This window comes from Alligator sinensis, unplaced genomic scaffold (assembly GCF_000455745.1).
Source record: "Alligator sinensis unplaced genomic scaffold, ASM45574v1 scaffold614_1, whole genome shotgun sequence".
NCBI classification, from domain to species: domain Eukaryota; kingdom Metazoa; phylum Chordata; order Crocodylia; family Alligatoridae; genus Alligator; species Alligator sinensis.
Window position 1 is genome coordinate 1,513,270 of NW_005842294.1, and position 13,909 is coordinate 1,527,178.

A 13,909-nucleotide genomic window follows, 5' to 3' on the forward strand; every position below is an offset into this window, starting at 1 on the left:
TCCCCGGGGGGGGGGGGGGGGGGGGGGCGGTGAGCTGACAGCTGCATCATTGCAATTTACAAAGTTCAAAACTCAACTACATCTGGATGTATTTTAGTTTGCAATGATGCAAAGGCATTTAAAATTCCCCAACATCTTGAACGAGTACACTGTGACACCTTAAGCTACACAAAGTGACATTTTTGTCACTTGTAACTGTTAATGGCATCATGTGGACAAACACCCAAAAAGGTTACTAGGTGGTACTTTTGCCCCTAAAGAGTTCCCCTCTGGAAGACAAGGGAAACATCTCCTGAGTTTACCACTACTGTTCACTAAGAAACATTGGTTTCAACATCTTTTTTGGCATTTTTATTTATGACCACTTACAGAAGCAAGCTTATTCATTTGCCTAAGTGTTTGCAGGGTTGGTGTCAAGGTGGCCATTTCTGTACTCTGATTACATTGCTTTTCACATGTGCATAGTCTTTTCACTTTGCTCAAGGTCACTTTTGGGACTAGGATTTGGGGACATTTTATTTGTGACACTGATTCAGCCCAAGAGTCTAGCAGGTGTTTCCATAGTTGGGAGGCAAGTAGTTGTCATGGGAGGATTCTTGTAACCTTCATAGTTCTTTAAGAAGAGTGCAGTTTTGCAGTACTGATTGGCATGCAAGTACCTTGAATGATAGACTTATTTGGTAAAGAGGAGGGTATGCAAAAGCACAGCTTATGGCCAAATCTACCATTAGAAACCTGAAAAATCTGAAGGGCATTATTCTGTACAGCTTGGCAGTCTTTATAGCACATAGATATCCATTGACATTTTTGGCTGGAACACATTTTTCAAAAGGTGATTTAATTGTGCTGAGTTACTAAAAGAGTAAAGGCTAATGAGCATCTTTTCACAGAAAATAGCTATGATTATTTCAATACTGGGAGGCATTTATCTGGGCTTTTCAATATTTCACGTAACCCTTCCCCCGGCTGGTTTCAATGTTGTGGCAATTCTTTTTTGCGGTGTTTTAGTTTCTTTATTTTGTCATACTTCTTGGACCTGTTTATAATATGGATTATGAATCCTAGCAAAGTGCTGTCCACAATTTGGAAAAATGTATAAATACAATTATTGTTAATAATGTTAATCAAAGGATTTAAAAAGTTCTGACAAAACAATATATTGTAGCCATTGGCATATGCAGCTTTGAAGGACAAGATTGATGCTTCTTTGGAAATTCTGCTATAGTGCAAGACAGGTCAGTGGGTCATCTGCAAGTATCTAATCCCCTGAAGAAAACTCCATGACGCTTGGTGGAAGTGGCATGAGAAGGTGGCAGGGTACCCAGGGCAGTGGCCACACATAAGGGTAGTGACAACGTTTGGTTGCTACTGCTGCAGTAAATAGCAGTTGCATGGCTGTAGCAAAAGCTGTTTTTTTTTGCCCCCTCCCCCTCCAACCCTGTTAGCTCCAAGGGAGGTTGCCTGTGTTGCCCTGGTCCAGGTATGCTAGTACATGGTAGTTGACAGTTTCTCATGAAACGTCAATCTTGGATTTAGTTATGCTGCAGTATTAGCATAATGAGAGTGTCAATTACATTTCTCCTGATCAAGATGACTGCTCATTAACAAAAGTCAAGGTACAGTATTTGATCAAAAATACTAAAAAATATTCTCCAATTGGTTTTAGACTTTATTAGTCAGTTCATGAAGTTTGACCCAGTTCCACCGAACTACACTACATAAAACCAGTTGAAGATCTGGACTCTCAGTTATTACCATTCTTATCATGCTTCTAGAATCAATGCATTGAATGCTGGAAATAGTACTAGCATTTATTTGTTTGGATTGTACCTAGATTTGGCATTTGGGTGCTATTACATCATAAATGATAAATATAAATAATATGCATCACATAGATGCTATAAATGGAAATCATAACACTAATGTATGATTTCTTAAAATTAAATCATAGAGCTTTCCTTTCAAATCAGAACTCATATACGCAATCAAGTGGTTTAACAGAAATTCTCAGATAAGCAATTAAAAGTACATGAGGATAATATTTATCTACTGAATATCTTTGGCTTTCCATATGTGACACAAATGGCTGCATAACTTAACTTTTTACTATGACAGCATATGAATAGCTGTTTGCATCACAGAAAATGATTTCCCTGCTACTTTCCATAGCCACATTGTTCACATTGTCTGACCACTGTTCTTTCATATTGTAGGATCTGTTCTTTCACATGATGGGAGTGCGGGGGGTAGGGGGACATAGCTACCCCAGAACCTGGTGCTCCTTGTGGTCCGCACTGCTTGCCAGCTGTTTCCCAGTCCCACCTCTTCCCTTCTGCTTCCTGCCATGACTTTGATGTTGTTTGTTGTTGGGGGAGAGTAAGACCTCAGCTCTCAGGTACTGGCCATGCCTTGACAGCAGCCTCTCCTGGGGGTGTAGCCTCACTATACTAGTCTCTGCCCCTCTGGCTCATGGCTAACTTCTGGCACCTATAGCAGGGAAGCACACACAGGTACCCCTGCCCATTACTTCTTCTGTCCTTGTAGCTAAAATCTATCCCTCTGGTTTGAAGTTAAAAAAAAAAAAATGAACAAAAAGAACAAGACAGCTGCTTCTTAAAACAAATAGCCTCTATCCCTCATGGTAAATGTTTCCTGCAGACCTACCTCCAGGTCCTGTAGGCAAAAGGGGATGGGGGTGGGGGCTGCCTACACATCTCCAGCCAGACAGCCCCTCCCAGGAGATCCTCTCCCTGCTGCCCCTTGCTTGCTCAGAGCCTGGACTTAGATTCCCCACAGCTCAGCTTCCTTTTGGTCATGTGCCTGGATCATCTTCTCCCCCCACACAACCAGGTGCAGCCAATTGCTTCGTTAGCTACCTGGCCTTTTTAGTCCCCGGCTCAGTCCTTGCTGCCTTTCCTGGCCCCGGGTTTCCTACCCCTTCAGGCCTTCCCAGTAACAGGGGCAGGGGTTCCTTGTTGTACAAATGGAATATAATATTGTTTGAAAGGTGGGGGGCGGATCTTTTTCATGTGAGGGACACCATTGTCTAAGGAAATAATAATTCACAGTGTCATATTAGTTTTATTTTTTTGATTTTAGCAATTAACAGTTTCTGTGCTGGAAAGGAGGAGCTCTGTGGTGAGAACTGAGAAAGTCAAAAACAGTAATCTTGTGAAAGCTTCTTTGTCCAGTGGATGAAGCAGTGAACTGGAAGTGCCATGACATAGGCAATGGAAAGGAGTTATGTTTCTAGTAGGAGCATCACAACTGTCCTGGTACACACAGTTTCTCCCAAAACAAAAATGGGTATTCTGGGGGAAAAAAACCCAACAACTCACTTCCAACCTGGTAAAGGTTACTTCCAGGAGAGTTCTTCTGGGAGAGCGAATGCCTGAATTGCCCCCTTTTCCAGAGACATTTCTAGCAGTGGAAAATTTCCACTGCTAAAAATTGATGCCGGTTTATGGCCATAAGTGCTATGTAGGTTTTTAAATGTAGCCTAAGAGAGTTAGGGGACAGATTCTCCTCCTCCACCTCAGCTTTCCTCCTCTTGGATTCTTTTTGTGACTCAAGCTTTAGGGTTAGATAGTGAGTGGTGCTTACCAAGGAGATGTATCAATGGATTTTTAGGGACTTGAACATATTAGAATGGAATCACACTTGGACACCTAAATATGATTATACTTATAATAGAGTGGAATTGAATCTGGCCTGGGCATCCAATTCCCTTAGGCCCTTTGGCAAATTGAACCCCATTCCAAATTTTGCCAATGACCTGCTGAGTGGACTGAGACAGGTCAAGCTGCTTTTGTTTTTCAGCTTCTTCATCAATACCATCAGGTTAATGGTACTTACTCTAGCTGTTAAATCCCTTTGAGATTTAGAGCTGAAAAGCAGTATATCTGAGGTAAGGGTTATTAGTATTTTCACTGTATGGAGATAGGACTGGAGGCATCAGGAGCTGACATGATATTTGAGAATTTAATAGGGTATATTTTCCTCTTGATAGGCACATATATTTCCTATTAATGCTAATGGGAGTTATATGTGTGCATCAAGAGAACATACCACTCTGCATGTAAATTTCACATTTTATTGTACAAAGGATATGTAACTCTATTATCACCAGGATCTTAGTGCTGGCATGAAAATCTGTCCCAGCCAATTGGTTATAATCAAACATTAAAATGATCTAGCTGAGCCTAATTGTATTTTACCTTCCCACCACTTTTGTAATGAAAGTACTTTAATCCTAAGCATTTTCATGTCATGTAGATCAATAAATAGCCTCTTTCTTGAAGTTAAGATGTTTTTAAACTCAAGCTAATAAAACTACTTATTTCCATTTCCTTCAGAGTTACAACTATACTTAAAAAGCTTACACAACTTGGATTTGAGACATTATTCTTCCGTAGGAAACACTGAAAAAAATGAGATCTCTGGTTTTTGAAGGTATCTGCAGAAGATAATACAAAATGCCAGCTTTTATGAATTCTGTATTTGAACTAGAAAGTGTCTGGTTACTTTACCATATCTAGTTTTCTTGAAAAGAAGATATTTAGGCCTACGACCAGTAATATTAAATGGCACAAAGTCTTGCATCGTGATGCAATCAGAATAACGGTAATCTTGATTCACACGCTGCATCATAAGGAATGATCTCCTATACCAAGCTTGCCCTTTAGAAACTCTTCCTATTTGCATGAAATTTCCACCTATTTTACCCTACTGAAAAGTCTGTATGTATTAGTTCAGAGGCAATTTTCTTGTGCCTTGAAAGAGCAATACTGACATTCAACTGAATTCAAATTCAAGATAACTGTCTGATTTAATTCTTCTTATGTTTCCATAAAATGGAAACATAAATAATGCTGATTAAATTTGACCTGGGTGAAAGTTGGAATTTCCATTCTAGGAGAAATTTCAAACTTCTAAAAAAAACCCATTTTGTTTTGAAGAGAAAGCAGTATTTATAAATTTCCTGGGAAGAGTTTAATCTGAAAAAATAAAATTTAGAAATAACTTAAACATTTTGTTTGACTGTATCAAGACAAATATGAACCTCTAAGTCAAATGTCAAGCTTTAGAGTTCCCAGACTTCTGGCTCCAAGGAGCCTGAATCATTTCTTCCAGGGCCACCAGGTTTCAGCAACAAGCAAGATTTCTGTATCTCAAATGGGTTTTTAAGAATTGACATTCCTGAGATAAATCTGTTTTCTCAGAAAATTCCTAATGAGGTCTAACCATAATTTTAAAATGTTTGGAGATATTTATGGCTGATTTTTAATTTAGATCCTGAAAATGAGAATTGATACATATTATTTTGTTTTGTAATAAGTGAAAAAGGCACCAGAAAAGGCAAAATGAGAGCATGGAGCCATTTAAGCAACACAAGTAATGGACTCACTATCCTTTTTCATAGATAATATGTTGTGAGTTCAGCAACAACACTGTGGACACTCCTGGGTTGAACTAACAGTTATTTATTATTATAATTCTCTGAACTCATATCCAGGGTGGATCTTAACAATTGCCCTCAGTAGATGTATGCAGATCTTATACTTGCTCTGCCTCTGACTTGACCCAGTCCAGTCCTGTGGAGGAAGAGGAACCAACAAAGCCTCTGGCTCCACATGGCAGAGACAATGGAGTCCCCAGTGCTGCAAAATTGCCACCACACAGCTGAACCCTGCAGTGCTGAACAGGAGGCTTTGGCCTTCAAGGGATAGTGCAAGGAAAACACAATAAGGCACAACAGTAGGATTTGTGGTAAGAACCGAGGCCTCAGCTCTCACTTACATTTATGAAAATGTAGAAAACCCCAGGTAAATGTAGGTCCCAGTTCTGAAGCCAGAAATCAAAGGATGGTTTACCTGGAAAAGGCTTGGATCTTCCAACTTCACTGAGGCTGATAATCAATAGGCAAGAGTGGACCTCTATTACCCTGTATGTACTTATGCAGCAATTTCCTAGTTACAACACTTGGATATTTTTGACCCTTTCTCTACACTGTGGACATGTAAGCATGTGTACATATACTGACCATGAAGCATATGCCACACACTCCTTGTGAAGTGAGCGGAGCAGACAGTATTTTCATTAGAGCGGTGCTTGTCTGAACACCTACGAAAGAAAAAGCAGAAACACACAAGAGAGGAAGAAGAAATGAAGCTGACCCTGAGGAAAAAGGCTGAGAGAGACAACTTCCTAGAATTTTTCAATGACTCTTTAAAGGGAATACTGGCAGATCCAGCATTAGTCATGCCTGGATCCCCTTTGAAGATGTAGCTCACACCTAAGCCCCTATTTTGATTGTGGGCTCTGATGCAATAGGCATTTTGGAGCCTTCATCACACAACACATACCCATGAGGAGTTGCTGGGGTCCCTAGAAAGTTGTCAAAGCACTAACCCAGGCTGTGGGAGACCCAGATTCAAATGCCTCTTCATTTGCCTCCTTTTGCACAAGGATTTGAAGATGATCTTCAGAACCAGGTGGGTTCTGCACTTACCTATAGGTTTTAGGTTGTTCTATGTTGGGTTGGTGTCTGTCCTTGTAACTGAAGCTATTTTACTTTATACAGTAAAAGCGGTGTTATCCGGCACTTTATTAGCCAGCATGCTCTGTTAACCAGCATGCCGGTCAACGCAGCAAAAGTGAAACCAGAAGTCCCACTTCCAGTTTCGCTGAGTTCACTTCACCAACTTCGGGCCATGGCCCAGGGCAAAGCAGTCTGCATGGAGCCCCACTCCCTGTCCCCCGGCACATTGATACCAGGGAGTGAAAGCCTGGTGCTCTGGATGCGGCGGTAGGGGTGGCAGCCCTACCAGGCAAAGACAACTTTCAGGTAACCAGTATATTTGGCTATCTGGCACCCCCCATTCCCCATGAGTGCCAGATAACAGAGTTTTTCTGTATAAATATGTATATATTCCTTAATATATAACACAGGCATGTGCCCAACCAAATCATTCTTACTATCTCTCTGCTATGGACTTAGGAAAATACTTTTGAGAAGTGCAGCCCAAGCCCTACTCCTATAAATGGCATTCCCTACTAACAAATGAATATATGGTTCCCTTTATATGGTTCCCTCCATTTATATGGGTTAGCCTTCAGAAGTAATATATTTACTGAAAAATATATTTTTAAATCTGGTTAGTTAAAAAAAAAAATTAAACATACTTATTTAAGTGAACAGATAATTCAGAAAAGGGAGAAGTTATAGGCCTTACAATTCAACCTAACAGTCAATCTCAAATATTCAATTATACATATGTTTTCCATTTTTGTAATCTTACATTCTTAGCCAACTTTGCTCTCATTAAAAGTATTCTTTTGCCTTAATTTAGGGCACATTTTCCAGACCACAGAAATACTAGGAAGATGTATTAAGACTGTTTTGATGGAATATATTTTTGTGAAATTGCCAGGCCATGTTTGTGTACCTGGAACATTTTGGGTATATTTGAGAGAATTGAGAGAAACTGCCAGACATTTGTGTGCTTTGTTGTGTGCTTTATTAAGTTAATTATTGAACTTTCTACTTCAGGAAACTAGTAACATCCTCACTTGATTTTACCTGTGATTTCATTTAATTTACCATCCTTAACTAATTTTCTTAAAGTTTCCATTTGCTGTGCTTTTATTACTTGCTTATGTACCAACTAAACACTTTCACATTGCTAAAGATGCCTCTTATCATCGGTTCTGATGAAACCACTTTAACATCCACCCAGCTTCTTCTGGGATTCCTGATCTCTTCTCATTATCTTTACTATTTAAGCCAGTGGTTAGCAATATTTTGCCATTGCAGGCCCCTGCTGTGAACTGCAAATCTCTGTACCTCTGGAGAACCAAGTTGTCTGTCCGTACTCTAGCTGGTGGACCCCCATCACCCACAGCACTGGGGATGGTAAAAATCTGTGGTGAGAATGGGAACAGGCATGAGAAAGCAGCAGAGAGGTCTGGAGAGGGGGCCATTCTGCCAAGGGGAGAGGTGGCATAGCACTGTTGTGTGCCTAGGCTGCCCTGGGTTGGATCAGACTTTGGCAGGCTGGATTCAACCTCTTTCAGCTCGCAGACTATAGGTGCTAACCACTGACCTAACCATTTCTTCAGTTGCAATTCCTTTATTTCTTGTTACTCCAATCAGTTTATCTTATGTATTAAAGTTGAGTCACTTGATATACACTGATGTCATTCTTTTGACTTCAATTGAGAAACAATGCTGATTTGCAGAATCTAAGTATCTGGTCATAGTTTCATAGTTGGTAGGGTCAGAAGGGACCTGAGCAGATCAACAAGTCCGACCCCCTGCTATGGTAGGAAAGGGTACTGGGGTCAAACGACCCTGGCAAGGTGTTCATCCAGCCTCCTCTTAAAGACCCTCAGGGTAGGAGCCAGCATCACTTTGCTTGGAAGTTGGTTCCAGATCCTAGTCACCCTGACAGTGAAGTAGCACCTCCTGATGTCTAGCCTGAATCTACCCTCTGCCAGCTTGTGACCGTTATTTCTTGTCATTCCTGGTAGTGCTCGGGGGAACAGGGACTCTCCCAATGCTTGCTGTTTCCCCCTGACTAGTTTGTAAATGGCTACTAGATCGCCCCTCATCCTTCTCTTGTGGAGGCTGAACAGGTTCAGGTCTCTTAACCTCTCATCGTAGGGCCTGCCCTGCTGCCCCCTGATCATGCGGGTGGCCCTCCTCTGGACCCTCTCCATGTTGTCCACGTCCCTCCTGAAGTGCAGCACCCAGAACTGGATGCAGTACTCTAACTGTATCTTGACCAATGTCACCTCCTTGGACCTGCTCGAGATGAGTCTGTGGATGCATGACAAGGTACGGTTGGCCTTCCTGACCACATCCCCACACTATCGACCCATGTCATTTTGGCATCAATAATGACTCCAAGATCCTATTCTGCCTCTGCACTGACAAGAAGAGAGTTCCCCAGCCTGTAGGTATGCTGCTGGTTCTTCCACCTCAGGTGCAGCACCTTGAACTTGTCAGTGTTGAAACCCATCCTGTTCTCATCTGCCCACCCCTGTAACCTGTTCAGGTTTGATTACAGCCTATTCCTCCCTTCTAGCGTGCCCACTTCTCCCCACATCTTAGTGTCATCTGCTAATTTGAACAGGGTGCTTTTTACCCCCTTGTCCAAGTCGCTGATGAAGATGTTGAACAGTACGGGCCCGAGGACCGATCCCTGTGGAACCCCACTGCCCACATCCCTCCAGATCGAATAAGATCCATCCACCACTACTCTCTGGGTGCGGCCCTTCAGCCAATTAGTGACCCATCTGCCTATGTAGGTATCAACGCCACAGTTTCCTAGTTTTTTTAATGAGAATGGGATGAGAGACAGTGTTGGAGGCCTTCCTAAAGTCCAGAAAGACTATGTCCACTGCAACACCTGTGTCCAAGGATTTTGTGAGGTGGTCATAGAAGGCCACCAGGTTGGTCTGACAGGACCTGCCTCTAATGAACCCATGTTGGTTGCCCCTAAGCATAATCTCCCCTGCTGGCCCCTTGTGGACATGCGCCAGGATAATTCTCTCAAAAACCTTACCCATGATCGAAGTAAGACTAACTGGCCTATAGTTTCCTGGGTCCTCCTTCCTCCCTTTTTTGAAAATGGGAACCATATTGGCCCTTTTCCAGTCCTCTGGCACAATGCCAGAGCACCATGAGTGCTCGTAAAGCCATGCCAGGGGTCCTGCAATGACCTCTGCTAATTCCCACAGCACTCTGGAGTAGAGATCGTCAGGACCTGCTGATTTAAATATGTCCAGTCCCTCTAGAAGTTCCCTGACTAGGTCCTCTCTGACCCTAGCCCTGGGTGCGCCTCCCCTGGGGCCTACGGGGGTCCTGGTGGGCGGGGTGACCCGGTCCCTGCTCAGAAAAATGGAGGCAAAGAAATTGTTAAATAGGTTGGCTTTGCTGTCTGGTGTGACAACCAGATTTTCTAGCATGTCTTGCAGAGGCTCCATGTTACCCGGTACCTTCTTTTTACCCCCTATGTATTTAAAAAAGGACTTCTTGTTGTCCTTGATCCTGGTAGCTAGTTCCAGTTCCACCTCCGCCTTGGCCTTCCTGACTGCCCCCCTACAGACCCAAGCAACTGCGGTATAGTTCTCCTTGGTGATAGCCCCTCCCTTCCATTGGGTGTATGCCTCCTTTTTAGCTAGGAGACGTTCCTGGATGCTTTTGTTGAGCCGTGGGGGCTTTTGCACCCTCTTGCCCCCTTTGATCTGTGTTGGGATTACCTCCCTTTGGGCTTGGAGAATTGTCTCCTTAAGGAATGACCATTCTTCTTGGACACCCGACTCCCATCTCCTCCAGGACCTCAGTGTCTACCCGATTATTCTACTTACCTCATTGAAATCCGCCCTCCTGAAGTCCAGGGTTGCTGCCTTGCTGCAGGCCTTTGCCACCTTGCACTGGATGGTGAATTCCAGCAGGCGATGATCGCTGTTGCCCAGGTGGTCGAGCACCTGCAGACCCCTCACCAGATCATTGCCCATGGCCAGGACCAGATCCAACAAGGCGTCTCCCCTGGTGGGCCTGTGCACCTCCTGGGTTAGATGGAGGTCCTGTATCTCAGCTAAGAACCTACGTGAGCAGTCAGACCTGGCTGACTGCTCTTCCCAGCAGATGTCTGGAAAGTTTAGATCCCCCCATGATGACCATGTCCTTTGACCTAACTGCCTCCATGAGCTAACTTAAGAATTCCCAGTCTAGCTCTTCCCCTTGGTTGGGTGGTCTGTAGTAGACCCCCCACCATTAAGTCCCTTTCCCCTTGACCTCCTTGTATTCTAACCCAGAGCACTTCAATGTGCCCCTCCTCTGATCCAGTGCTACTCATTGAGGATGTGTATTTCTCCTTGATGTAGAGTGCCACACCCCCACCTTTCCTCCCTGTCCTATCCCTCCTATACAGCCTATAGCCCTTGATATTCACCACCCAGTTGTGTATTGGGTCCCACCACTTTTTGATAAGTCTCACTATGTCTGGGTTGGTGTTAGCTAGCAGGAGGATAAGTTCCTCCTGTTTGTTCCCCATACTAGGAGCATTAGTGTAGAGGCATTTGAGGCCTCCTGAAGATGCATACACTGCCCCCCCTAATCTCAGTACTACCCGGACCCCTGTTGGTACTTTGTGTCTAAAGTTAAACTGATTTCTCTTAGGGGCAAGGACCATGTCCTCACACTGGTACGTAAAGTGTCTATGTTATTTAGGCTAACTATAAATGAAACATAATATTGATAATTAAAGGAATAGTGATACCAAGTATAGGGCTCAATATTAGGAAGCTTTCCCTGATATTCAGCCTAAATTTTCATTTTCTTAATTTCTTCATATTACTCTTTGTTATGAATTATGAAAAGCAGTACATAAAAGATTCAAAGAGAGTCATTGAATAAAATAGAGAACACACTGCTGGTGCTTGAAAGCTACACTAGGAACTTGAGTTTAATATTCAGGATGAGTATTGCAAAAATGTCATGCACATTTAAAAAAAAATTGCTGTACATCACTACACTTGTATGCATATGTAATGAACTTGACCATTAAGTAAAGCTATGCATGGTCAGACTCTAAGCCTCATCTTATTGAAAAGACTTATAGAGTGTAATAAAGTACAATGGCCTTTCAACAAAAGTCTTAAACCAAACTATAGCATTTTATAGTGGGAATGTAATTCTCAACATATTTTTGACACTCAACATTAATAAATAATATTCTACATGCTTTAAAAATTCTGTACAAAGCATTGTGCATTTGCTATTCAATTCTATAAGTTTTTAGAGAAGTTTCTCTAGGACTCTGTGTATAAACTTACTCAGATGAGCAACCCTATTGCAATTGATGGCACAACTCTCTCAGTGCATAAATTTCAGTATTTGCATGATAAGGGCCCTTTTTATGTAACATCAGTTTCATACTGCTTAATTCTCACCAGTGGTGATGGCTTCAAAGGGAAAGGTAAATGTAGGGAACTGGTGGAACACAGCCACAGAAAAGGTTTGCTTTTTCTTTTCTACTTTTCTTAGGAACAGCTGAAATCTTTGAAATTCTGGAGTATGTGTGTCTGTGTCATATTTGGTACACAAGAAATACCATACTGGGTCAGAAAACAGGTCCATCTAGCCCAGGATCTTACAGGATACTTTAACTCAGCTTGAAGTTGTAATTCTGGTTCAAAATATTACTATTTAATCAAAAGCAAAATATGGTACTATTAGAAGAATTTTTACTTTTGTGAACACGTGCATTTGAGACAGAGAAAACTGAAAAATAAGAATAAAAAAAATTTAAATCAGTACATTAACCAGCTCATTTATATTCTGATATCAATATTTTTGTTAAGTACGTGGTAATCCTTTGTGAATCAGAAATTTAAAAAAATGTCAAGAATTATATTTAATGTTCATGGGGAAGTCCCAAAATTAAAAAGTATACATTCCTTTAATCTCCTTTATCTTTTATTTCCATCACATCAACCTGTTCCATCATCCACTTTTAGCAGACAATTACTGAAATTGGAGCCCCAATAGACGCTGAGATTTTTTTTAAAATCACATAGTTAAAATAAGTTGTTGAATACTCCTGATTTGACTTTTGCATAGAAACTAGAAGTTAAATGTGTCATTTATGGGAATGTAGTTCTATGAAGCAGAAAGGCAGAGACAGTACACTTTGAAAAAAAAGGAATACTGAAAGTTTCTTTAAATGGTTTTCTACCTGTGTCATCAACCACAAAGGAGCAGTGTTTATATAACCAAAAATATATGTGAAATAGCAAATTAAAAACTATATGCAGGACCAGTAGACAAACAGGCTGAGTCCGCCTGAGCATTGACATTTGTTTTCCTGGGGACAACTAGCAGCAGGGCACCTTGTGCAACCACTAGTTGTCCCTGGGGAACACCTGTGCCACGTGTCAGTACCACATGTCCTCTGGCACATGGCAGGTTACCCGGGGTGGGATAGGGGAGGCTGGAGCTAGCACTGGGCTGGACCTAGCAGCTTTACCTAGGGTCCTGGGGGCCTCCTGGGGCTGCAGCAGTGGCAATCCTGCTGCTCTGAGCCTGGCCCTTGGCCAGAGCATGACTCCAGCCAGTCCGGCTGTGGTTTTGAGCAGTGCACACTGCTCCTATGTGCTCCACTCTGGTTTTTTCTAATGCAGGTTTTTTTGACCCCTGGATATCAAGGTGGTCAATCCCACTCCGCACTGCTCCCTTGAGTGTGGAGAACAGCTGAAGGTGCGGTGTGTGTCACCACAGACATGTGTGCAGAGCCACATACCCCACAGCCACACTTGTCTGGACACAGCCATATGGGTCTTATCTTATTCTTCCACCACAAAGAACTATTAACCAGATGCTTTTGGTGAATGGGAAACCTAATCAGTACCATGTGGCAATCTTTTATCTAGAAATCGCAGATGTCATTGCATTGCAATCATTATCCTCACTCAGTCCCTTATACTTCAAATCACCTTTCCACATCAACATTCAAAATGTTGGGGGTGAAGGCATAGGGATGGCTGTGTTCATGGTGAGGACTACTTCAGATTAGCATGCCTGCAGCTAGCAGATGGCTGTATGTATCTCTTAGCAATGCTACAGCTGAAAAATGAAGTGGAGCATAAAGAGGATCTGTCCCATTACTTAAGGGTATCTATCACTATATTTAATATTTGGGGGTCAAAGGTATGTATGTAAAAATTAGGACTGCTCAAGTGCCTCTGGATCAGTACTTGAGGACTGAAAAAGTTTACACCAGCTTATGCCATACGAACCTTGGCAAAAATATTTGATAGTATTTGTCCAGTTGCCTGTTTGTTAATGTTACTCCTTGCTGATGCTTGCCCTGTAAACATTACAGGTCCCAAATAACATAAG